Raw genomic sequence first — 27,500 nt, forward strand, 5'->3', positions numbered from 1 at the left:
GTAGTTTTACAGGGCCTGGGCTTTATGCTCGTGTGGCCCCGTCTTCATATCTACACTTATCCAATTTTTCTTTAAAACTATGTACACTTTTGCTGACACCACTTCCTCACTCAAACTGTTCCAAGTCTCAACACATCTTTGCGGGAAACTATATTTTTTAACATCTCTCAGACATCTTCCCTTCCTCAGTTTCTTACTATGCGATCTTGTGCTTCTAATGTCATATTTTTCTCTAAGGATTAGTTTCTCATTATCCATTTGATCCATTCCGTTAATCAATTTATAAACTTGTATCAGATCCCTCTCTCTTCTCTGTTCCAAGGTTGGTAGATCCATAGCCTTTAGTCTCTCCTCATATGTCATCCCTTTAAATTCTGGAACCATTCTTGTAGCCATTTTTGTAGTCTCTCCAATTTTCTTATGTGTTTCTTTTATGGGGGTCCACACAACTCCTGCATATTCCAATCTAGGTCTTATTTTAGTACTTATCAATTTCTTCATCATTTCTTTGTCCATATAGTGAAATGCTAATCCAATATTCCTTAGCAAATTATACGTCTCTCTGAAAATTCTATCAATATGGCTTACCGGTTGATTGTTTTCTTCCATTGTCACTCCCAAGTCCTTTTCCTTTTTACTTTTTCTAGTTCTCCATCTCCCATCTTATAGATTCCCACTGGTCGTCTTTCACTTTTTCCCATTTCCATGACATGGCTTTTGTCCACATTGAATTCCATCTCCCATTTTTACTCCATTTCCAGATCTTGTTTAAGTCTTCCTGTAGTATTTCACAATCCTCTTTTGTTTAATGACTCTGCACAGTTTCGCATCGTCCGCAAACAGATTTATGTAGCTGTTCACTCCTCTGGCATGTCATTTATATATACGAGAAAAAGTATTGGCGCCAATACTGACCCCTGTGGCACTCCGCTGTCTACTGTTCTCCACTTGGACTTCATATCTTTAACTATCGTCCTTATTTCTCTCCCCCTTAAGTAATTTTTCATCCATCTCAATGTGCTTCCTTTTAAGCCACCCTTCTCCTCTAACTTCCATAGTAATCTTTCATGTGGCACTTTATCAAACGCCTTTTTTAAATCTAAATAAATACAGTCAATCCATCCTCTCTCTCTTGTACTTTATCAACTATTCTAGAGTAGAAACTCAATAAATTTGTTACACATGACCGACCTTTTCTAAAACCAAATTGGCTATTTGATAATAATTTGTTGTCTTCAAGAAACTCGATCCATTGCTTCTTTATTACTTTTTCACACATCTTGCATATTACACTAGTTAGTGATACCGGTCTGTAATTTAAAGGTTCTTCCTTCCTTCCGCTCTTATATATGGGAACCACCTCAGCTCTTTTCCACTCCACTGGCACTGTTCCATTTTCTATTGAGCATTTTATGATGTTGTATATAGGACTTGCTAGTTCTTCCCTACATTCTTTCAGTATTCTGCCTGAGACTTCATCCGGTCCCATTGCCTTTTCCTCATCCAATTCCGTCATCAACTTTTTTATTTCAAGCTTGGTTACTTTAATCTCTTTCATATGGACAGTCTCTCTATTACCCTGTGGTCTTTCAAATTTGGATTCCTTAGTAAAGACCTCATGAAATTTACTATTTAACAGTTCTGCCATACTTTTTGGGTCTTCCACCATTCCGTTCTCTCCTTTTAACCTTTCTATTGTTTCTTTTTGTCTTATTTTTCCATTTATGAATCTGTAGAACAATTTTGGTTGTTCCTTACATTTTTCGACAATGTCCTTTTCATAGTTCTTTTCTTCTTCCTTTCTCACCTTAGCATATTCATTTCTTGCTGTTTTGAAGTTTTCCTTATTTTCTGGATTTCTGTTTCTTCTCCACCTTTTCCATGCTCCATCTCGTTTCTCCTTTGCCCTAGCACATCTTGCATTAAACCAATCTTTCTTTCCTTCTTCTTTAGGTCTATATTTCGGGACATATTCCTTGAATCCTGTTTTGTATATTTCCAAAAATAAGTTATATTTCTCTTGAACCGTTTCTGAGTTTTCCATCTCCTCCCAGTCTACGTTTTTACGTTTTTAAAATAGTTCTTGAGATTCTCAATATCAGCCTTTCTGTAATTTAATCGGTCTTCTTTGTATGATTCATCTCTATTTTCCTTTCCTTCTTCTATATCCATTTCTAATATTATATGGTCACTCTTTCCCAATAGGGACTTATATCTTATGTCATCGTTAATTCGTATATCCCTTGTAAAAACTAGGTCCAATCTCGCCGGCTCATCGTTTCCTCTGAATCTTGTGTGTGTGTGTGTTTCACTGTTTGATCTGCTGCAGTCTCTGACGAGACAGCCAGACGTTACCCTACGGAACGAGCTTAGAGCTCATTATTTCCGATCTTCGGATAGGCCTGAGACCAGGCACACACCACACACCGGGACAACAAGATCACAACTCCTCGATTTACCTCCCGTACCTACTCACTGCTAGGTGAACAGCACCTACACGTGAAAGGAGACACACACAAATATCTCCACCCGGCCGGGGAATTGAACCCGGTCCTCTGGCTTGTGAAGCCAGCGCTGTAACCACTGAGCTACCGTGTGTGTGTGTGTGTGTGTGTGTGTGTGTGTGTGTGTGTGTGTGTGTGTGTTTCTCGTGTCATTTCCTTCCTACGTCTCTTTCTTCTGCGTGTGTCTGGCTTAGAAATTAATTTATATACTCGTGTAATTTCTTTTTTTTTTTTTTTTCTTTATATTTCTGTGACATTTCGTGAGGTGGGTTTGGTGTTGTTATGTTCGTCCTCCGTTTTCTTTCTCTCATGTTTTTATCCATTTTCTTTTTCTAATCTTGTTATGTTTACTAGTTTTGTGGATGTTGGCTTTTTGTTTTTTAAGTTATTGTTGTTGTATTTGCTCTCTCTCTCTCTCTCTCTCTGACACACACAAAGACTCGAGAAACTGATAACTTATGATGATAAAAAGAGTGAAGAGTTAATGGCGGAATAATATTAGTTCAGTGTAAGTCAATTAGGACAGATGGTTGAAGGATGCTGAGAGAACGACGAGGAGCAGTCACCATCATCACCATCTTCATTACCATCATCATCATCATCATCATCATCATCATCATCATCATCATCATCATCATCACCATCATCATCATCATCATCATCATCATCATCATCATCACCATCACCATCATCATCATCATCATCATCATCATCATCATCATCATCATCATCATCATCATCATCATCATCATCATCATCATCATCATCATCATCACCATCATCATCATCATCATCATCATCAGACACCAACATTTTCATAAGCTACAGAACACATTGACTTTCTCCTCCTCCTCCTCCTCCTCCTCCTCCTCCTCCTCCTCCTCCTCCTCCTCCTCCTCCTCCTCCTCCTCCTCCTCCTCCTCCATCGATACAATAGGATAAATTTCTTTCATTCTTTCCGAAATCTTTTTTTTTATCTCTGGCAGGAGGAGGAGGAAGAGGAGGAGGAGGAGGAGGAGGAGGAGGAGGAGGAGATTAAAGGGTTGGAGAAAGGAAGTATCTTGAGGAAAAAATCTGAGATGGAGGAGGAGGAGGAGGAGGAGGAGGAGGAGGAGGAGGAGGAGGAGGAGGAGGAGGAGGAGGAGGAGGAGGAGGAGTAAATGAAGTTACAAGAAGAAGAAGAAGAAGAAGAAGAAGAAGAAGAAGAAGAAGAAGAAGAAGAAGAAGAAGAAGAAGAAGAAGAAGAAGAAGAAGAAGAAGAAGAAGAAGAAGAAGAAGAAGAAGAAGAAGAAGAGGAAGAAGAAGAAGAAGAAGAAGAAGAAGAAGGAAGAAGATTAAAAAGAAGAAGTGGCAGAAGAAGAAGAAGAGGAAGAAGAAGAAGAAGAAGAAGAAGAAGAAGAAGAAGAAGAAGAAGAAGAAGAAGAAGAAGAAGAAGAAGAAGAAGAAGAATAGGAAGAAGATTAAAAAGAAGAAGTGGCAGAAGAAGAAGAAGAAGAAGAAGAAGAATAGGAAGAAGATTAAGAAGAAGAAGTGGCAGAAGAAGAAGAAGAAGAAGAAGAAGAAGAAGAAGAAGAAGAAGAAGAAGAAGAAGAAGAAGTGGTAAAAGAAGAAGAAGAGGAAGAGCAAGAACAAGAACAAGAACAAGACGAACAAAAAGAACAAGGACAAGAAGAACAAGAAGAACAAGGACAAGAACAACAACAACAACAACAACAATAATAATAATAATAATAACAATAACAATAACAAAACTCCCTCACAATTACATTCTAATACATGACCCTATCTAACACAGCTGACTGGCAGTTTACGACCATTTCCAGGCTAATTACTTCGCTAATGAATGGACTAATTAATGCCCGTGACGCACACCCCAATAACATAATGGCTTGATTAGTGACTAGTGACGCAGTGTGTGTGTGTGGCCATGCGTTGCTATGTCGAGGGAAGGAGTGGTGTGTGGCTGCGTTGTGTGATGGAAGAGGGAAGGAAGGAAGGAAGGAAGGGTGACAGGGTAGACAATTGATAGTGATGGTTGATGTGAAGGAAGGAAAGATGGAGGGAAGGAAGGAAGAGATCATATAGAGTGTGATTGATGGAGGGAAAGTGTAATGTGAATGAATGAATGAATGAAGGAAGGAAGGAAGGATGGAAAGAAGAAAAAAAGGAAGGAAATACTGTATAGAATGAATAAGAGTGAATGATGGAAGAATTGTATAATATGAATAAATGAATGAATGAAGGAAGGAAGGAAATATTGTAAAATGAATGAGTGAATGATGGAGGAATTGTCTAATATGAATGAATGAATGAGTAAATGAAGGAAGGAAGGGAAAAATGCAGAGTGAATGAGGTTTATTGATGAAGAAAATGTAATATGAAAGAAAAAAAACGATTGAATGAAGGAAATACTGGACAGTGAATGAAAGTGAACGGTGAAGCAAACGTGTACTGTAGAGAAGTGAATGAATGAAAAAAAGAATGAATGAAGGAAGGAAGAAAGAAAATATTTTGGCTTAATGAATGTTAATGAAAGAAACAATACGGAAAAAGAAGAAAAAAGGAAAGGAGGAAGGAGTGAAAGAAAGAAATAAAGAAGGAAGGAAGGAAAGAAGATATTTTTGAGGTAATGAATGTTAATGATGAAGGAAACGTTATATGGAAGAAAAGAAGAAGAAGAAGGAAGGAAGGAAAGAAGAAAAAGTGAAACAGAACCAAGAATATACACTTAATGAGAGTGCATGATACCAAAAACATTAATTAAACCGATAAAATAATAATAAAAAAACTAATTAAAAAGTCGAAAGAAGAAATATCCGTAAAGAAAATCAATAAAAGTAACAATTCAGGTATGTTTGGCAATTATTCTATTTATTTATTGATTTATTTTCAAACGTGTGGTAGGTTGTGTGGTCACTGAGGCGCGTTGGTTAATGAACTAGTGGCTGTGTGGTAGCCCTGCTCATGTACCTGCCAAGTGGAGTGGAGTATAGAGTGTACAGGTGAGTGGCAGCCTGACTTAGTGAAGATGCCTAATTAGATTCCAGGCTTCCTTAGTTACGCTTCCTTACACCTGTGGGACTTAACGTGACTCTCTCTCTCTCTCTCTCTCTCTCTCTCTCTCTCTCTCTCTCTCGAACAAGATAAAACAATTCTTCCTTAGTAAATATTAGGGACTTTTATTTATTGCTCTGTATTATTATTATTATCATAACAATTATCATTATTATTATAATTATTATTATTATCATAATTATTATTATTATTATCATTATCATCATTATTATAATTATTATTATTATCATTATTATTATTATTATTTTATTATCATTATTATAGTATTATTATCATAGTATTTATATTGTTATTATTATTATTGTAATATGTGATTGTTAATTTTGTATAATTTCTCATTATTATTAGTATTTTATTATTTATTACTGTATTATTTATTATTGTTTTATTGTAAATTGTTTTATTATTATAGTACATTTACTATTATCATTTATTATTATTATTATTATTATAATAATAATAATAATTATTATTATTATTATTTTTTTTTTTTATTATTATTATTATAGTACTATTATCATTATAGTATTATATTTTTATTATTATTGTAATGTGATTGTTATTATTTGTATAATTTTCATTATTATTTTATTTATTAATGTATCATTATTAATAATGTTTTAATGTAAATTGTTTTATTATTGTACGTTTACTATTATTATTATAATTGTTATATTATTTATTACTGCATTTATTACATATGTGTTATGTAGATGTATATTTGGTTGTAGAAGTGGAATTTAGTTAGGAAATCTTTAATTTACTTGTTTGTAAATATATGTATAGTAATTAGGCCTCTACAACTAACCGCGTCGGCCTAACATAAATTTCAAATAGGTCTGTAAAAGAGCTTATGCTCAACAGACCGAGGGAATTCTTCACATTCTGTATCATACTGATTTTAATGTACCCATAAAGGCCCAATAAATGTATCAGTATCAGTATCAGTATCTCTCTCTCTCTCTCTCTCTCTCTCTCTCTCTCTCTCTCTCTCTCTCTCTCTCTCTCTCTCTCTCTCTCTCTCTCTCTCTCTCTGGAGCTCTGTCTCTCTTTCATCCCCACCTGAGCAGTTTGTCAGCACCCTTTGTGGACTGCGTTTCTATTCCCTTCTCCCACTGTGACTTATGAAACTTTTTGTCTCGTCTGTCACTGCAATGATTGAGGTCTTTGTCATTTGGTAGCGGTTAGATTGACTCGCCCTGTTCTTCAGTAAATGACAAAACAAGGAGAGGAAATAGAAAGAGTGAAACGATTGAGAGGGAGAAAGAAGAAGATAAAGAGAGAGAAGTTAAATGGTCAGGGTGAGTAAGAAATGGAGAGGGAGAGTGAAAAGGAGAGGTTTTAGACTGAAGAGATAGTGTGGAAGGGTGACAAGGAGAGAAGTAAAAGAAGGAAAGGGAAAGAGAAAGGAATAGGTTGTTGACTGAGAAGGTAATGTGGTTATGTGTTTTGATATATGGGAGTTTTGTTGGATGGCTGACGGACTGACTAACTGACTGACTGACTGACTGACTGACTGACTGATTGGATGCTACTTTATGTTTTAATAGATCGATTTGATGCATAAAAATTTGATGAATAGATGACCGAGTGAGTGAAGGAGTGGATGGACTGACTGGCTAAATGAGTAACTGGCTTGATGTTTGACTATTTGACTATCTAACTGACTGACTGACTGACTGATTACATGGATGGATGGCTGAGTACTTCATTGGTTGAGTGGATTAACTGGATGGGTGACTGTTTAGCTCTTGATTAACTGACTGATGATTATGTAACAATTTCTGACTACCTTTTATTTCACAGTTGGATGCCTTGCCTGGCTCAATGGATTCATTAACGTATGGACGGCTGTTTCATGCTTCACTCATTCACTGACTCACTAACACTTAGATATATTGAAAGCACATATCGTTGATTACTTTTATCACAATAACAACAACAACAACAACAACTATTACTACTCCTACTATCACCACCACTACTACTACTACTACTACTGCTACTGCTACTGCTACTACTACTACTACTACTACTACTACTACTACTACTACTACCACCAGTACCTCTATCACCACCACCACTTCACCACTGACCACTTCACTTCATCTAACAACCTCAACCAGCTGCCTTTTCTACCATCTTCCACGTGGCTGACGCAGAAGTGGACATTAGTGGTTTGTGGCTGACATGTGGCCAGATCTACTCCACCCCACTCCACCACTGACGAAAAACAATAACTCCTCCTCCTCACGCCAACTCCAGAACGTGACTGAGTGTTCCTTCTACCGACTCTCCACTTTTATTCCTCCACTCCTGACTACTTAACATGATTTAGGAGAGAATTATTCAGTGGGTTTTTTTTTGCATTAAATTAGCTTTACTCTTGATGGAATGTAACTCTTTGTACCTTTTATTCCTTGCTTTTATTTTATTTATGCTTTTTTTTATTAGCTATGGTGAGATGTTTTTTTTTTTGTGTGTGTGTTTGTGTGTGTGTGTGTGTGTGTGTGTGTGTGTGTGTGTGTGTGTGTGTGTGTGTGTGTGTGTGTGTGTGTGTGTGTGTGTGTGTGTGTGTGTTAATGTTGATTATTAAGACGTTTTCTGCAGTGAATTAACTTTTTTTTTTCGATGGAAGTTGACTTATTTTTAAATTTCTTGTGCTCTTTTTTTTCTTTTCTTCATTTAATTGTATTTTATAACGAGTTACGGTAAGACAGTTTTATTTTCATGTATTTTTGCAGATTTTTTTTTTCTTTCGTCTTGTCTAAATGTTGAAACGATATGATGATTTGACTCTTGTACCATTTTTTCTTTCCTCACTTCATTGCATTTAATTTTTCGAGCGACGTTTTTTATTAATATATTTCTTTTTTATTTTTGTTTCGTCCTGTGTGAATGTCGAAACCATGCATGAAAATTACTCTTCTCTACGCTCATGGTTTTTGCTCTTTGGTTACTCAACATGTATAGATATTTTTATTTATTTTTTTTTTTCATGTGTGGCTCAATAATTCCTGTCCTGTCATGGGAAACAGACCTTTTAGCGTAACGATCCACTTTCCTTCAACTCTTTCGCTGCCACACATTTTTTCCACCATGATCCATTAGCATATTTTCCAGACATATTTTTGTAGTACATATTAATTCTGTACCGTTAAAAAAATAGGTAGATAAAATAAATACATAAAGAGCCTCTTCTTTCTGCTCTAAGTAAGACCTTGGAAATCATACTCCTATACTGCTTTTTAGACATATTATTGTAGTATATATTAGTTATATATCATAAAAAAATGGAAAATGGCTCTCTTCTTTCTATCCTACATATTCCTTTAACCCCTTGAGCACCATGACGCGTTCCCATATTCATTTATCTAATTTATTTTTTACTATTTTGTGACTTATAAAGATTCAGAAACTTATTGGGGGATTGAAATAGTGAAGACTGTGGCCATTAATCTAATCCCAATGAACTCCCTCCTAACGTCAATAAAATGGTCTAATCGTACACAAACTCAGGGTAAAAATGTTTCCTAGTATTGAAGTGGTTAAAAGTAATATTCCTGTACTGCTTTTTCAGACATTATTGTGGTGTATGTTGGTTGTGTACTGTAATAAAATAGAAAATTAACTCTTCTTTGTATTCTACATATTATGCCTTTTAAAATCATACTCATGTACTGTTCTTCAGACAAATTAATTCTGCGCAGTAAAAAAGAGATAAATAAAATAGATAAATAGATAAATAACCCTCTTCTTTTTTTCTACATATGGCATTGAAAAAGATACACCTAAATTATTCTGAATGTTATGTAAAAACGACCAGAGATAGGAGGTACCCCAAATATGCCCCCTTTAGCCCAGAAATTCCCGTGAAAAGTCCACTTGGTATAAATAAAAAAGAAAAAGAAGACACATTGCTCAAGAGTTTCAGGTCAAGGGAAACATTATACGAGCATCTCCACTTAGTCCCAGCTATTAGTCTTCGTAATTCTCCTCAAACGTTTACTCTTTCTGTCTGGCCTTGATACTCAGACCGCTGGGAGGAATCTATTATGCAAAGACACAGAATGAGAGAGAATAAGAAGCGAATTTTGTCATTTCTTCGGTGGATCTATGAAAACGTTTACTCTTTCTGTTTCCCCTTGCTATCCAGATCAGTGTGAAGAATCTGTAATGCAAAGACAGAATGAAAGAGAATAAGAAGCGAATTTTGTCTGTTCTCGTAAAACGTTTATTCCTTCTGTTTCCTTTTGATATTCAGACCAATGGGAAGAATCTTTTAAGCAAAGTCACAGAATGAAGGATGATAAGAGGCGAATTTTATGTTTTCTTTCGTGGATCTCTTAAAATGTTTACTCTAAATCTGTCTTCCCTTGATACTCAGAACACTGGGAAGATTATTGATCATGCAAACGCACAGAATGAGAGAGAATTAGAGGCGAATTTTGTGTTTTCTTACATTGATCTCTTAAAACATTTACTCCTTCCGTGTGCCTTTGATGCTCAGATCACTGGAAAGATTATTAATTATGCAAGGACACAGAATAAGGGAGACTAAAAGGTGAATTCTGTGTTTTCTTTGTTAGATTTCTCACAACGTTTTTTCCTTATGTTTTCCCTTAACATTCAGGCCACTGGGAAGAATCTATTATGCAAAGATACAGCGAGTTTTATCATTTCTTTGGTGCATCCCATAAAACGTTTACTCCAATTCTGCCCGCCTTTGATATTCAGACTTATAATGAAAAGACACCAAACAAGAGAGAATAAGTCTTGAGTTTTGTCTTTTCATACTTTCATATTTGTTTGAGTCTAGTAAGAAATTTTGTGTGTGAGGAAACTCACACACCACCACCACCACCACTACTACTACTACTACTACTACTACTACTACTACTACTACTACTACTACTACTACTACTACTACCTCCTCCTCCTTCTCCTGCCCAGAATTAATGCTGCCTCCCCAGAATTAATGCTGCCAATTCTTTCTACAACAAAGCATTCAGAATTAATTCTCGTCTCAGCAATCTCTGCAAAGAAGATGGGGTAGATTTCATTAATCTGTGGAACCACTTCTATGATCAGAAAATTCTGTTTTGGAAAGATGGTCCTCACCTAAATTCTGTTGGTTCAGCAAGACAGCTTTTGACAAAGTTCCACATAAACGTCTTATCAATAAAATAAAAGTGCATGGTATAACTGGTGACATTGCAGCGTGGATCGAGGATTGGTTGTCTGATCGTAAACTGCGAGTTGTGATCAATGGTAAATCTTCAGACTGGATTAATGTAAGCAGTGTCGTTCCTTAAGGATCAGTTCTGGGACCTATTCTTTTTATTATATATATTAACGACATTGATGAAAGAATAAAATGTAAGCTCTTAAAATTCGCAGATGACACAAAAATTGCAAACAGAGTAGACTCAGAAAGCCAAAGACAACTTTTGCTAAGAGATATAGATACTCTCAAGTGACAAATGAAATTCAATATAGATAAATGCCACGTTTTACACATAGGAAATCAAAATCCTCAGGCGACATACAAGATGAATAATACCCCAATGACGAGTGTGGACAAAGAAAAAGATCTTGGTGTCATTGTTTCAGCAGACCTCAAGCCAAGCAAACAATGTACTGAAGTCGTCAAAACTGCGAATAAATTAGTTGGTTTCATTGGACGATCTTTCACTTTCAAGTCTGAGAAAATAATATTAACATTATATAACTCACTCGTCCGTCCACATCTCGAATACAATGTTCAGTTTTGGTCACCGTATTACAAAAAAGATATCGAAAAATAAAAAAATACAACGCAGATTAAAGAAAATGATCCCAAGGCTGCGGAACAAATCCTACGAGGAACGCCTAAAGGAATTAAATTTATTTTCTCTTGAGAAGCGGAGAGTAAGAGGCGACCTTATCATGCTTTTCAAAATTTTTAATGGGTTCGCAAATTTGAATATTCAAAAATCAGTCGACCAATCAAGTGTCACTAGAAGCAATGGTTTTAACCCGTACAGCGTCAGAGACGTACGAGATACGTCGGCTACTCTGAGCGAACCGGGCGTCAGGGACGTATGAGATACGTCGGCGAGCTTCCTCGTGTTTCGGAGGTATTGCGTCCTCAAAACCTACCATTATACTGCCATCATGCACTGTAGACATTGCTCATGCTGCCTCCTCGTCCCTGCTAACATGAATGCTTCCTGTATTTATTTATTACATATCTGAACTTTAGCAGTTTCTGCTGCCTTCAGCTCGGTGTAGCGGGAAACTGACGCCTCAACTCCGCTAATATGAACAAAGCGTAATTTCCATTACTTACTCTTACCATTTCAGATGTTTTTGGTAACTGTTATATTGTGGTAGCGAAAACTTTGTATGACATAAATAAGAATTTTCCAATCGCTTTGTTATAAGGAAAAACAAGTACATATTACTCAGAAAATATTTGCACCGCGAAAGGCAACACTCCCTCGCGATATCTTGTGTCTATTTTTAGCCACATACACTCCCAAACAGCAAAACATGACATGTTGTTTTTCTTTCAACTCAGGAACGATATTATGCATGTGTCCAACTCGGGGATCGACTGGTGAGAAACGAGGAAACGAATAAACTAGTCACATAAGGCTTTGCTAAGTCGCTAACCTTAGCGCAAAACATCTCGCACCAATTAATACCACTTCCAGTCAGTTCTGGGAAGAATGACTGTTATTTTCACTTCATTTAAGACTGGATTAACAAATAAAAAAAAATCCATGATGTGGCCAGCACTGGCGAAATCACAAAGTCTCAGATCTGCTGACGCTGTACGGGTTAAAATTGTTGGTAAGCGTTTTGTAACAAATGAAGTCAAACACTTTTTCTTTAATTGCATAGTTAATATATGGAATGGTCTGCCATCAAATGTTGTCAACTCAGGTACTATCGAAACATTCAAAGTTCGCCTCGATAAATACTTTGAATCTAATCCCCGGTTGTCGCTATTAATTTCCGAATAACTTTCTTTTATCTCCCGGGCCTCTGAGCGTGGTTTAAATTGCCCGTTAGTTTGAATTACTCTCACCCTCCATACATGACACAGATAGCCCGGAGTGAACGGTCACTACTTTTACTCTCGATCTTTGAAGGGCTATGGATAGCTAGTCAAGAGCCCTGACAGTAAGTGACCATCATCGGGATTTAAGGTACCAGGTGTCACCGCTGCAGGGGGTAACCATACAGTGTGCGGCGCCCTTTAAAGGGAAGTGCACCTTTACAGTGGTTGTACGGAGCTGGGGCCTAATTGACTGCTGCCTCTCTTGAAAGCGCCAGGCAAGGCTGCTGCACCACCTTTTTGACTCCACGCTGTGTTTACATACATACTGCACTACACTGCGTACACGCACAGATAGCCCAGAGTGAACGGTCACCACTACTACTCTCGACCTGTGACGGGCTGTGTTTAGAGAGGGCCTTGTCAACCATTGATCATCATCGGGAACTAAGTACCAGGGATCAATGTTGCAAGGGGTTATCAGCGTACGGCGTCCCTACAGGGAAAGTATGCTATCTCAGTGGATTGAACGGAGCTGGGGCCTGATTGACTGCTGCCTCCCTAGAAAGCGCCAGGCAAGGCTGCCGCACCACCCATTCGACATACACACTGTGCATCCACGTACACAATGCACACACAACATGACATTTACCAAGCGTTAACACTTTCTCCCACAAACACAAGTAGTCAGACGTAGATTACACATTTCCTTTTCACTCTCTACTAAAATTCCATGTGATTTTTTAATATCACATTGTTTCGCCTTTTTTCTTGCCAGCCTCGGCTGGAGGGAGGTGGGTGGGGAGGAGCCTTCTGCTTTGCTGTCCTGTCTCTACCACTAGTAGTTATTAGATAGTCTACACAAACAGCCTAGTAAGGACCTAAGGGTCTGTTGCTGTTTGTCTTCCTTTGTATTCCTTTGTATTCCTCCTCCTCCTCCTCCTCCTCCTCCTCCTCCTCCTCCTCCTCCACTCACTCCTTACTACGTACAATATTTGATCAGTAAACTCGTTTCCCGTATTGACTCGCATCTCGTGCAGGTCACCTCTGTCACACCGCCTCTTAGTGTTATTAAGTGTTGTCTCAGAATCTTACTCCTCTCTCTCTCTCTCTCTCTCTCTCTCTCTCTCTCTCTCTCTCTCTCTCTCTCTCTCTCTCTCTCTCTCTCTCTCTCTCTCTCTCTCTCTCTCTCTCTCTCTCTCTCTCTCTCTCTCTCTCTCTCTCTCTCTCTCTCTCTCTCTCTCTCTCTCTCTCTCTCTCTCTCTCTCTCTCTCTCTCTCTCTCTCTCTCTCTCTCTCTCTCTCTCTCTCTCTCTCTCTCTCTCTCTCTCTCTCTCTCTCTCTGTCAGTGTGCCTGTTTGTCTGTCTGGTTTTCTGTCTGTGTTCCTCTGTCTATCTGTTTGTCTAACTTTTTTTTTATTTTTTGGTTTATTTTATCTGTGTGTTTAGTTATCTGTCCATGTTTTTTTAATCTTTTATCTGTCTGTCTGTCATTTTTCCCTCTCATTTTCCGTCTATCTGATATCCCGACACTTTTTTTATTCCCGTAGCTATTCATCTGTCTGCCAGTTCTCTATCTGTCTAGCTGTCAATCTATTAATGTCTGCCTCCCCTTCATGTAGCAAAAAATAAAAAAATAAGAAAACAACACTTCTATGTAACGTAAGATAAACTCAAAGATTAAAATGGATACGCCAATTGAGGACGAGAGGGAAGCAAAGAGAAGCAGATATTGAGAGAGACGTGAGTTCTGAGTGGCTCTTAGTTGTTATTGTGAGTCTGACCTTTGCGAAGTGACCTAAAGTGACCTGCTGGGTAAAAAAAAAATAGGAAGGGAAGGGAAGGAGGGATGAAATTGTTATCAGAAGAGGGAGAGTTACAAGAAGAGAGAGAGAATTCAAAGACGGAGAGGAAAGAAAAATCTGAGGACTTAGAGATGGAAAGGAAGGAAAAAGGAAAGAGAGGTTTCAGATACGGAGAGGAATAGAAAAGAATAGAGTAATTTTAGAGATGAAGAAGAAATGAAGAGGAGAAATTTCACAGGCAGAAAGGTAAAGAAAAAGAAAAAAAATAAAGACAGGTAAAGAAAAAGAAAGAAATTTTAGGGACGTGGACGAAAAAGGGAGCATAGCAGAGAAAGAAGTGGAGAGAAACAGAAAGAGAAAGAAGAGAAGAAGAGAGAAAGGAGACAAAGACATAAAAACAACCAAGAAAAAAGGGAAAAGGAACGACATAGAAGGAAGAAGGAAAAGAGAAGATGAGAGAAAACTGGTAGAGATAGGGAAAAGGAAAGAAAAAAATGTGTTGAAAGGGAAAGAGTAAAAGGAAAATACAGAGAAAGAGAAGAGGAAATTATATGTTGACAGAGGGAGGAAGAAAACATGGAAGGAAATATGAGATGGGAATGATGAAAGAACGTAAGATGAGAGAAGAGAGAGAGAGAGAGAGAGAGAGAGAGAGAGAGAGAGAGAGAGAGAGAGAGAGAGAGAGAGAGAGAGAGAGAGAGAGAGAGAATGTGTGTGTGTGTGTGTGTGTGTGTGTGTGTGTGTGTGTTTGTTGTCACTGGGTTGGGTTTCTAATTGCCAAAGACCAGTTTAAGGGTCAGAAAGATGGAGTTTGTTGATATCATCGTTACTACAAATTTACCTTTTATGTCTTCTTCCTTCTACTGTCTTCCTTGTACTTTATTTCCCGTACAAGACCTTAACCCCTTCAGTACTGGAACATAATTTTTTTCTTGAGTTTTGGGTATGATTAGACGATTTTATTGGCAATAGGAAGAGTCTATGGAGGTCAGAAGATTAATGGCCAGAGTCTTCACTATTCTAATCACCCACATGAATTTCTGAAGGTGTATAAAATCACCAAATAGTAAGTATGGAAATGCGTCATGGTACTGATGGGGCTCAGCAGATCTTCAATGCTGGGGCACATTTTTACCTTAAGATTTGTGTACGATTGGATAATTTTATTTACATTAGGAAGGGTCTTTGGAGGTCAGTATATTAATAGCCACAGTTTTCACAATTCTAATCCCCCACATGAGTTTCTGAAGCTGGAGAAAACTACCAAATAGTTAACAGAATAAATATGGCTATGCGTCATGGTATTGAAGGGGTTAAGAACTTCGGGAAACAAGGGAAGTTGTCATAAACCACCAGACTAACATGTGCCAGTCCCTTTACGAAACATATTCTATTTCCATCTTATCGGTGGCGGTGGCAAAGGGAGGTGGTGGCGTAGTAAATAGGTGGTGAGCGTGGGATCGGGCTGAAATCCACGCGTAGGTTGGAATCCCACCACGTATCACCTTGATAGTTTGCCATTTGTCGAGTGGTTTAAAGTGTTCTACATGTCACCATGATACTCAGGTTCTACGTGGTTACACCAAAGATGCGCTTGGGCGGTGATATGGTCCCTAATATGGGTACCACTATAAATAAAATTGCCTACGCCACTAATGGGTGGAAGCTAATCAGCGCTTCCAATACTCTTCAAGCCACCTACAGGCACTATAGGCCAGGATATATTAAAAAAAACAATCATAAATTGATGTAGTCTTCTTTAACTCCTTCAGTACTGGGAATCATGTGTTTTGGGAATGCTGAGACGATTTTATTTACACTAGCAAGGTTTTATGAAAGTCAGAAGGTTAATGGTCCAGAATTTTCACCATTTCAATCCTCACATGAGGTTCTGAAGCTGTTCGAAATCGCCTAATAGTAACTTGAAGAAATAGGAAGATGTATCATGGTACTGAAGAGGTTAAAAAGCTCATTAATGACTCAACACTAATAACTAGATTACTGACTCTTTTCCCGTCATCTACTTCTCTATTTAAGAACCAATTCCTTTCTTTTTTTTTTTTTTTTCATTTTTTAATCTGACTTTTTTTAATCTGCAGTTCATTTTGCGACTCAAACTTTGGATCATCATTTTCTAATTTTACTTTTAAGGGACTCACATTTTTTTTCTGGATCTTTTAATGTCTTTTGTTGCCTTTAGCGGAAAACCTTCTGACATAAATTGCTAGATGGAAAATTATAATGAAAAGAACAGAAAAGGAAAAAATACATGAAATAAGGTGAAATGAGTCATATCAATTGTTTACCTTTATAAATACCTGGTAATTAGTGTACTGTCCTGCTTTGCTTAGGTGATAATGTAGCACTTTTTACCTCTTAATTACTCCGTGAATTACTTTAATTACACACACACACACACACACACACACACACACACACACACACACACACACACACACACACACACACACACACACACACACACACACACACACACACACAGTAATAGTAAAGTTATAAATATTTCACTTGCTTCTGTGTTTCGTGTTTTTGCATAACAAGAGATTACTTTCCATGGTTACGTGTGATGCTGTGTGGAGAGCAATGTGTGTGTACTTTATCATTTGTGTTTCTTAGTAAATGCGTAATGTATGAGAATATAAGAACAGTTATGCTAAAAGTTGTAGTACTAATAACAGGGTAAGGGGTATGTTAATACGTATAAATGTATATTAATGATGGCTATGAAACACTTGATTGTATGATAGTAGGTGTAATATGTGCAGGTGTGAAGACGTACACAAATTAGCAACAATGGAATATCAGAAAGGTGGATGACTGAATGAATGAATAGTACAACGTTGCCTGAATAATTGAAGAGATGAATGAACATGTGATCAACTAAAGCATTAACTGACTGGAAGTGAATGAAGTGTGATTGACTTACTAGTGAACTAACTAAATGAATGAACGTAAACTTATAGAACACACCTCTACATTAACTGACTGACAATGGAGGAACGAATATTTGTGAGACTGACTAACTTCTTGACTTATTAATCCTTATAGAACACACTTACAGAACACACTTACAGAACACACTTATAGAACGCACTTATACATTAACTGACTGACAATGAAGGAACGAATATTTGTGAGATTGACTAACTTATTGAGTGATTAACCCTTCAGTACTGGAACACATTTTTACTTTCAGATTTGCGTACGATTAGACCATTTTATTGACATTAAGAAGAGTCTATGGAGGTCAGAAGAATATGGCTAGAGTCTTCACTGTTTTAATCCTTCACATAAGTTTCTGAAGGTGTATAAAATCACCAAATAGTAACCAGAGCGAATATGGAAATGCGGCACAGTAGAGGAAATAACTCGAGGCAAATTATAAACACGACTATAGAAGGAAGATAGACGTAGGGAATCCAGCCATCATAGACTTAGCATTGCCCTTTGACCTGAAACAATATACAGCAAAGACAAGAAAGACTCAAAAAGCGAGGCGACATACTGACACTACACAGCAGCAAGACGTATCCACAGACTAACCCTCAACATAACCCTTATATAATGATCACTTGACATGTTAGCAAGGCGTGGCGAGGAGTGCTGTCGTAATATTATCCAATGTGATCGTGTTTACCAAAGCATTCCTTGAAATTGTATATGGATGTCACTTGTGGTCCGGAGTAGCAGTAAAGAGCTCTTAAGATGATGCTGAAAACTATATGATGTGTGAGGTAGCTTTGAAAATTATGGCAGGATAGAGAGAGAGAGAGAGAGAGAGAGAGAGAGAGAGAGAGAGAGAGAGAGAGAGAGAGAGAGAGAGAGAGAGAGAAGAGAAGCTTTTAGTTAATCATTTTCTATACCAGCCTATCTGTCTATATATATTTTTATCTATCTTTCTTCCCCCATCTATCTCTATATATCTATTTGTTTATCTCTATCTATATCTACATTCACAAATACAGCCATCTATATCTACTATCTATCTATCTATCTATCTATTTACCTGTCTGTCTATATCTATCTATCTATCTATCTATCTATCTATCTATCTATTGTAAAAAAAAAGCAAACACATAAGAAAGCATAGATAAATGAAGGGTTAGAGAGAGAGAGAGAGAGAGAGAGAGAGAGAGAGAGAGAGAGAGAGAGAGAGAGAGAGAGAGAGAGAGAGAGAGTTATTAGATTCTTTAGGTTAACGTTTCTCGTAAAAATAAAGACCACTTTTATTAGTAACCCTCATCTCCTTCCTCCCACCCCATTCCCTCTTCATTCTTTTCATCACGCCCATTTATTCCTCCTACCCATTCCTTCTTCATTCCTCTCACCCATTCCTCTTCATCCTCCCATCACGCCCATTCATTCCTCCCACGCATTCCTTCCGTGTCCTATCCAAACCCAAGGACTGGAGGCAAGACAGAGCTAAGGCCAATGGATCTAAGGGTCATTTTTAGGTCTTGTAATCCCCTGTCGTAATCTCTATTGAAAAATGCTGCTAGTGATGTATGATGGTGTATTAATCTGTGGTTTCCCGTTTTTTGTTGTTTTAAGGGTAGATTTGGTCATTTCCGTTTTCTTTTACTGTTTTTTTTTTTATAGACGAAGATTTACTGTTATTTTTTTCTGCTTTCTTTTATTATTTTTCTATGTTTTTATATTTTCTTTTATTTCTCTCGTATTTGTTTTGTATAATCCTCTTATTTCTACTCCAAGTCTTCTTTTTCGTCTTTCTTCTCTCCATCTTTTACTCTTTCCGCTCACATTTCTCTTGTTTTCTTTCTTCTTCTTCGTCTTTTTTTTTTGTCACCTTTATCCTCTTTCTCTGGGCAAACTTTTCCTTTTTCTTTCTCTTTCTGTTTATAATCTTTTACTATTTCACTCTCATTCCTTCACCTTTTCTCTTCTTAACATTCTCTCTCTCTCTCTCTCTCTCTCTCTCTCTCTCTCTCTCTCTCTCTCTCTCTCTCTCTCTCTCTCTCTCTCATGAGGACGTTCTGAATGGAAAACTTTAGCCAGTCCAAAGGGAAACAGGAGACAACACGGCACAGAAGATTAGAGCTTGAGTGACGAGGGAGCGGATCAAAGCTGAGGTCTTGTCTGGCGTTAAGGGAGAAAATAAAGAGAGACAAAGATAACCCTGTACACGGTGTAGGTTGAAATGAGGTGAAAGAATGTGGTTTGCTTTCCCTATGTTTAGAAAAAGGAGGGGGAATTTTATATTGGTAATGATAAATTTTGATGGTAGTGAGGTTAGATGTTCGGTTGTCGTATTTTTTTTTTATTTATTTATTTATTTTTTACTTATACAATGTGGGCTTTTCACGGGAATTTCTGGGCTAAAGGGGATACTTTTTAGGGTACCTCCTATCTCAAAGCCCACCCACTAAGAAACCGTTGCCCCTAGTGAGGAAGCCCAACCTACACTCGGACCGTGGACAGGATTCGAACCCGTGCGCTTGGAGATCCTCGGACCCCAAAGCACGCATGGTTCCACTGTACCACGGGACATACTTCTATCATGAGTTTTGGGTATGATGAGCCGATTTTATTGACATTAGGAAGGGTGTGTGGAGGTCAGAAGATTAATAGCCAGAGTCCTCACTATATTAATCCTCACATAAGTTTCTGAAGCTGTGAAATCACCAAATAGGAAGCAGAGTGAATATGGAAACGTGTCATTGTGCTGAAGGGGTTAAAGTGATAAATGAGAAAAGATAGTGATAAGGTGAGAGAATGTGGTTTGCTCTGCCTATATTTAGAAAGGGAGAATACTTTATACTGATAACAACAAACTTTTGGGGGTAATGAGGCTAGAAAATGTGGGTTAGTCATATTAAAATGATTAGTGATAAAAGATGGAGATAAGGTGAGAGAATTTCGTTTACTTTGTCTATACTTAGAAAAGGAGGAAAATTAATACTAATAACGACAAACTGTGATGGTAGTGAGGTTAGATGTGGGGTTAGTGGTAATTTAAATGATTAGTGAGAAACGATAAATATAAAGTGAGAGAATGTGCTTAAGTGTTGCCTATATTTAGAAAGAGGGCATTTTATACTGATAATGATAAATATTGATGGTAGTGAGGGTAGGAAATATGGGTTAGTCGTAGTTAAAATGATAAGTGAGAAAAGATGAGGTGAGAGAATATGGTTTATGTTGCTTATATTTAGAAAGGGGAACATTTAATACTGATAATTATAAACTTTGATGGTAGGGAGGTTAGAAAACGTGGATTAGTCGTAGTTAAAGTCATAAATGAGGAAAAATATTGATGAGGTGAGAGAACATGGGTTACGTTGCCTATATTTAGTAAGGAGGGAACATTTTACACTAATAAGGATAAGTGTTGAGGGTAGTGAGGTAAAAAAAAAAGTGGTTTAGTCGTAGTTAAAGTGATGAATGAGAAAAGAATGAGGTAATGTGAAAGAATATGGTTTGCTTTGCTTATATTTAGAAAGGGGAAACATTTTACACCAATAACGATAAATGATGAGGGTAGTGAGATTAGAAGATATGGATTAGTCGTAGGTAAAGTGTTACATAAGAAAAGATGAATATAAGGTGAAAGAATATGGTTTGCTTTCCCTACATTTTAGAAAAGGGAAAATTTTATAATGATAAGGTAAATGATGAAGGCAGAGAGGTCAGGAAACGTGGCCTAGTCTTGTCTGTAGCTAAGGTAATTAGCGAAACAAGATAGAGACAAAGTGAGAGAATGTGATTCACTCTGTCTGTATTTAGAAAAGAGAAAATTTTATATTGATAAGATAAATGTTGATGGTAATGAGGTCAGGAAATATAAGTTAGCCTTGTCTGCAGTTAGAGAGAGATTACTGAATGTCAATAGAGGCGTTATTAGGAAATGTGGCTTACTATATTAAAAACGAAAACTAGATACTGATAGATAAGACTAAACGATGAATAGATAGGAAAAAGAAGTCAAGCAATGTAGGTTAATGCAGTCTGAAGAGAATCGTTGTTGTTGACATAAGCTGTGATGAGTAAATGGATTGTGGTAACAGAATTTAGGTTAATGATGTTTGTAGTTAATGAAAATAGTGAATGTTGATTTTTTCGGCTGAAACGTGGACTAGGAAAGGAAGTGAAGTGACGGAAAGTGGGTTAATCTTGTGTGTTGTTAAAGAGAGCAGTGGATGATAGAGAAACACACACGCTATGGAGAATGAAAACAAAGAAGGTGAGTTAATCTGTGTCTATAGTTAAAAGAGAGTATAGGATTTTGATGGATGAAGATATTTAGGGAGTGTATGAAGAAATGAGGCAGCAGAATGTGGGTTAATGTTGCTAATTAGGTAAAGAAAATAGGAAGGGTTGGTAGGTGTGTTTATAGATTGAATAGATAGTGAGATAAGATGACGAAGATAGACTGAATAAATAGTGAAATAAGATGACGAAGGTAGATGTGAATATAGACTGAATAGATAGACGAAGATGACGAAGTGTAATTTAATCTTGCATACAGTCAGAGAGATGAGTAAATAAGCTGAATAGATAGAAAAATAAAGGAAAGTAACGTAATGTAGTGGTTATAAAAAATGAATATTGACATGGGTGTAGTAGATAGATAGATGCATTAGAAGAGTGTGATATATGAATGGTGAAAGGAAGATGAAGCGTACAAAAAATTAAATAGAGAAATTAAGTAAATAGAAAAAATTAGTGGGAAAGTAACGTGATTTAGTGAAGTTAGAAAAAGTAAATATTGACAGATGAGTGTAGGAGATAGATGAATGAATTAGAAGAGTATGATATAAGAATGGTGAAAAGAAGGTAAAACGTACAGAAAACTAGAGAAATGAGGTAAATAAATAGAATAAAATAGAAGGAAAATAATGTAATGCAGTGAAGTTAAAAAGAAAAAAAAATTGATATTGATGTAAGTGTAGGAGATAAATGGATTAGAAGAGTATGATATAAGAATGGGGAAAAGAAGATAGAACGCACAGAAAACATGATAAGGAAATGAGGAAAATAAATACAAAAAATAGAAGGAAGGTAATGTAATGTAGTGAAGTTAGAAAGAAAAATGAGTGGATTAGAAGAGTATGAATTAAGAATGATGAAAAGAAGATGAAGCGTACCGGTACAGAAAATTAGATAGAGAAATGAGGTAGAATAACGAAGAGAAATCGTTCAAAACACCAACTAGAGATAATGATGATGATGATGATGATGATAATGATGATGATATAGTTCCGTTTATCATATCCAGTAGTATTCTTATGTATATTAGTAATGTTTTCCTCTCATTTATGTATTGAATTTTTTGTTCCGTGTTGGGCTCAGCTTCCTCTGTGTTCATTGCGCGGAAAACTTAATATAGCGCAGGAAATAAAGAGCCATGGATTAGGAAATAGTGAGTTATGGATTAGAGAATAGTGAGTGATGGATTAGAGAATAGTGAGTCATGGATTAGGAAATAGTGAGTTGTTGATTAGAGAATAGTGAGTTATGGATTATTTTCAGCCTAACTATATTCATTGCTGTGGTATTTTGACAATGTACTAAAGACATTTGTGGTACATTTGTGATTATTCTATTCTATACATTCCTCACATTATTATTCTGTTTTTATACATTCCTCATTATTATTATTCTGTTTTATACATTCATTCCTCACATTATTATTCTGTTTTATACATTCCTCATTATTATTATTCTGTTTTATACATTCATCACATTATTATTATTATCATCGGTAACATTTTTGTCACGTGTTCTGGGAAATTGTTTAGTTTTCCTTTCATGTTTTTCCGTTTTCTTTTTTTTTAGTGAAATAATTAAATGACATGCTTTTTAGCTGAATTTGTTTATGCTCTTGATTTTTTTTTTTTCAATTTGTGAATAAAAACAACTTCAAATAACTTTACATTTTCGTATATTAGTTAATTAATTTATGGTATTTTTTAAGATTTTTAGTTGATGTTCTTAAAAGTTTCTCTCTATAGATGTGTGTATTTCCGTAAGTTCCCTCAATTATAACTTCTTCTTTTTCAAGATTTTTTTTTTTTTTTTGTCAATTTTCATATGTATCTTTCTTTCAAGTTTCCTGCACAATTATCACTTACACACGTTGTCTCGTTCAAATGTTACATGTAATTACTGTATCATCCCCGTATCGTCAAAAGTCAGTATGTAAATTGGCTATCATAAATGTTTTGTGCTTTTCTAAGTGTCTCTCATTACATATAGTATTTAAACTGGCAATCACTTACCGTCAAGAGGGAGGCTGCTCCAAAACTCTTGTAGGCACCTCTGACCCTCTGGCGGCAGGCTCAGGAACTCGTCATCTGCCTCAGTAGTCGTCTGGTCTGTGGGGTGGTCATTGGGCCAGACTGACGCGTCCACCTCCATCGTGCTGAGAACATATAAACGTAAGCCAATAAGGGAAGGTGGAAGAAGCCATGAAAACTTACATAAAGCTTTCTCTCTATCTAACTTTGACTGTTTTAACATAAGGAAAGGTGCAAGAAGCCATGAAAACTTACATAAAGCTTTCTCTGTATCTAACTTTGACCGTTTTAAACTAAAGGAAGATGCAAGAAGCTATGAACATTTACACTTGTCTTTCTCTGTATCTAACGCTGACTGTTTCAATCTAAGGTTAGGTATACAAGAGACCATGACAACTCACACGTAGCTTCCTTTGTATTCGTCGTTGACTATTTTAACCCAAGGAAAGGTGCAAGAGACCATGAAAATTTACACTTAACTTTGCCTCTTTTTAACGTTGACTATTTTAATCTAAAGGAAGAACAAAGAGCCATGAACACTTACACGTAGCTTTGTCTGTATTTAACGCTGACTATTTTAATGTAAAGGAAGTACAAAAAGCCATGAACAATTCTCTGTATCTAACGCAGACTGTTTTAACTCAAAGAAACAAAGGAAGGTACAAGAGCGCATGAACACTTACACGTAGGTATTTAATGTTGACTATTTTAACTTATATATTCATCAATGTGTCTAATCATGTAAACCACCATAGTGAGTCAACACAAAATACTGATTGTTGAGTGTGTTCCCGTATATATTCCTGCAATGTATGTTAGGTTTAGTTTGGTTAATTCAAGTTAGGTTAGGTTAAAAATATGTTTGTATAAGTTAGGTTTTGTTTCCGGGTGTAAATTATCGTGTCTCTAATAAACTAACTTAACCTAACCATAAAATCCCGACGTTATCTAACACAGTGAATGAAAAATAACCCAAGAAAGAAAAAAAAACAATTTATTTATAGTTTCCTCATGACTCTGCACTGAAAACTTGATTACTAAGCCTATTTCTTTTTCAATTTGCGTACTATCACCGCTACACCTCCATCTTCTTTTACCAACACAAGATAAAGACAACCCAGAAATGAAAGCAAAAAAAAAAAAATGAACTTGTGACAACAGGCAAGGTGAAGCAGAAAGGATAAAAAAAAGTTAATGTGTCAAAAAAGCTCATTATTTGGGTTCACGGTTCGTTTTCTCCATTGGTGCTTCATTGATCTTATATTTGAAAGGTTCCAAGGAAAAAATAACATCTTTTTATCTTTCATCCTGTACATTACCATCACAATCCAACCTAGAGAATCCAATGTCTACCTGTACCATCCGATGTCTATCTGTACCATCCAATGTCTATCTGTACAATCCCACGTTTACCTATACAATCCCACGTCTATATATACAGCCCATCACAATCCCACGTCTATTTATACAGCCCATCACAATCCTACCCCACGTCTACCTTTACTGAGGAAGGATTAGGTAGGCGTGATGTAGGTTAGTTAAATGGAGCAGTTTTTCATGTCATTAGTTGTGTATGTTAAAATTTATACGCAGTTCTCTATGCACTAAGGAAGGCTTCATTTTTATTCATTGTTGTGCAGTGCGTTGTTTATTTTACCAGCCATTAATTCTTTTACTCTCTTCCTTTCCCTGTCAGAATCAGAATCTCTCTCTCTCTCTCTCTCTCTCTCTCTCTCTCTCTCTCTCTCTCTCTCTCTCTCTCTCTCTCTCTCTCTCTCTCTCTCTCTCTCTCTCTCTCTCTCTCTCTCTCTCTCTCTCTCTCTCTCTCTCTCTCTCTCTCTCTCTCTCTCTCTCTCTCTCTCTCTCTCTCTGACTCCTAACCCCTTTATAATCTCTGATCAGCATTTTTTATAATTTTCTTCAGTCCAAAAATATAATTTCCTTTTTATTTGCTCATTCTTGAAGTGCATATTCTGCATTCTAAACGCGCTCAGACACACACACACACACACACACACACACACACACACACACACACACACACACACACACACACACACACACACACACACACACACACACACACACACACAGATCAAGTCTCCAGTCATTATCTCATCCCGCCAGCTGATCATGAGGGCTTCTGACATCCTGCCTGGACTCCATTGACTCTCTGGATGCTGAGATTATAGATTTCCCTCGGGTGTGGAACGAGAGATTAGCGGGACAGGGATTCCAATACGTCCTTTCCTTCCTCTCAGCCTCTCTGGACGCTCCTCAAGCCCGCCATCTTTAATCCTAAGTCTTATACTCTTCCTACTACTCCTCCTCCATCTCTTTTTCTACTCTTTTCTTTTTTTTCCTTTTCAATGGTTTTCTGTCTTTTGTGTGTGTTCCCGTATCGTTTTTTTTTTTTTTTTTGCGTGTGTTGACTTCTATTAATTCTTCTCATTTTCTTCTGCCTATTGTTGTTACTTCCTCTGCTCCTTATCTATACTTTCCTATCTGTTTTTTTTTCTATTTCTCTTTTTTTCCTTTATTTTCCAATACTTTCGTCTATGATCTTTATATGCCTTTTCCAATTCCCGTTTCAATTTCCTCTGTTCCTCCTTCCCATTTAACAGGGACTTCTTTCAAATGATGATGACCAGTTGAATCTACATAGCATTTTCTCTACTAATGCTTCACGATTCAGTTTCAAGTACAGCCCTGAAACAACCTTGAAAGCCCAGCGAAGCACCACTAGAGACGAAACGATGAACTGTTTGAAAATCCCTCGGGAATTCTTAAGGTAACTCTTTGTGGTTCTCTCTCATCAAGCCATTGGAAAACCAAGCTTCTCTCTCGCACTGGTGCTCGTCTTTGCCTCGCTGGTTCACTTCCCAAAAACGTAGATGAGGTCTAATTGAGGCTTATAGAGGAACACAAAAAACCAAGTGAAGTGACTGGCCCTCGTCCATTATCTCACCCTAAGAGCCTTTCGTCTGCTCCTCATCACTGACTCAACTCAGCACCGGCACGTGTTTTATCAGCTTCCATTTGCATATTAGAATCTTCTCTGGAATTAGATTATTTTTTGTCGCATTTGGAAGGGTTTGGAAGGGAAGATTTTGGTTTTTAATCTTACATTTTCTATGGTTGGTGTATTAATTTTCTACGCCGCTTTTGAATGGTTCTGGAAACTTCATACGAATAAGTGAAGAATCAATTGTTTTTCATGTGCTCTCCATGATTCGTGTAGTAATCTTCTGAGCCACTTTTGAATGACTAAGGAGGTGATGCTATTTTCTTATGCTCTCTCTCTATGTAGTAATCTCTTGTGCCTCTTATGAATGGTTAGTGAAGTTGAAATCAGTGAAAAGGAGATACATTTTCATCATCTCTCTATGGTTCGTGTATTGATCTTCTCTGCCTCTTATAAATCACAATGCAGATGCTCTTTAGTGGTTCGTCTAGTTTTCTCCTATATCTCTTGTAAATGGTTGCGGTAAATTTCTGATCAGTTAGAAGAGATTTTTTACATTCTTTCTATAGTTCACGTAACAATTTCATCTGCTTCTTATGAATGGTTGTGTAGGTTCATATATATCAGGGAAGAAGAGATGCTTTTCCTTTCGTTCTCTCAGTTTAATTTGTTGTCTTTTTCTAGTTTTTATTGTTGTTGTTACGGTGTGTGTATTTCTAGATTGTTTTTTGACAGTCATTTTTGTATCTCTCTCTCTCTCTCTCTCTCTCTCTCTCTCTCTCTCTCTCTCTCTCTCTCTCTCTCTCTCTCTCTCTCTCTCTCTCTCTCT

The 27,500-nt window shown here is 36.9% G+C and overlaps 1 protein-coding gene across 1 annotated transcript in view; it reads right to left on the reverse strand.

The window, feature by feature from the left end:
* LOC123508527 (corticotropin-releasing factor receptor 1-like) overlaps positions 1 to 23,825 on the reverse strand; it is a 101,845-nt gene extending 78,020 nt beyond the window's left edge. The window contains exon 1 of the mRNA XM_045262263.1: positions 23,689 to 23,825. The gene's annotated coding sequence lies outside the window, so the exon portion shown is untranslated. The remainder of the gene's footprint in view (positions 1 to 23,688) is intronic.
* Between the last annotated feature and the right edge of the window lie 3,675 nt (positions 23,826 to 27,500).

Source organism: Portunus trituberculatus, chromosome 25 (assembly GCF_017591435.1).
Source record: "Portunus trituberculatus isolate SZX2019 chromosome 25, ASM1759143v1, whole genome shotgun sequence".
Classification (NCBI taxonomy): domain Eukaryota; kingdom Metazoa; phylum Arthropoda; class Malacostraca; order Decapoda; family Portunidae; genus Portunus; species Portunus trituberculatus.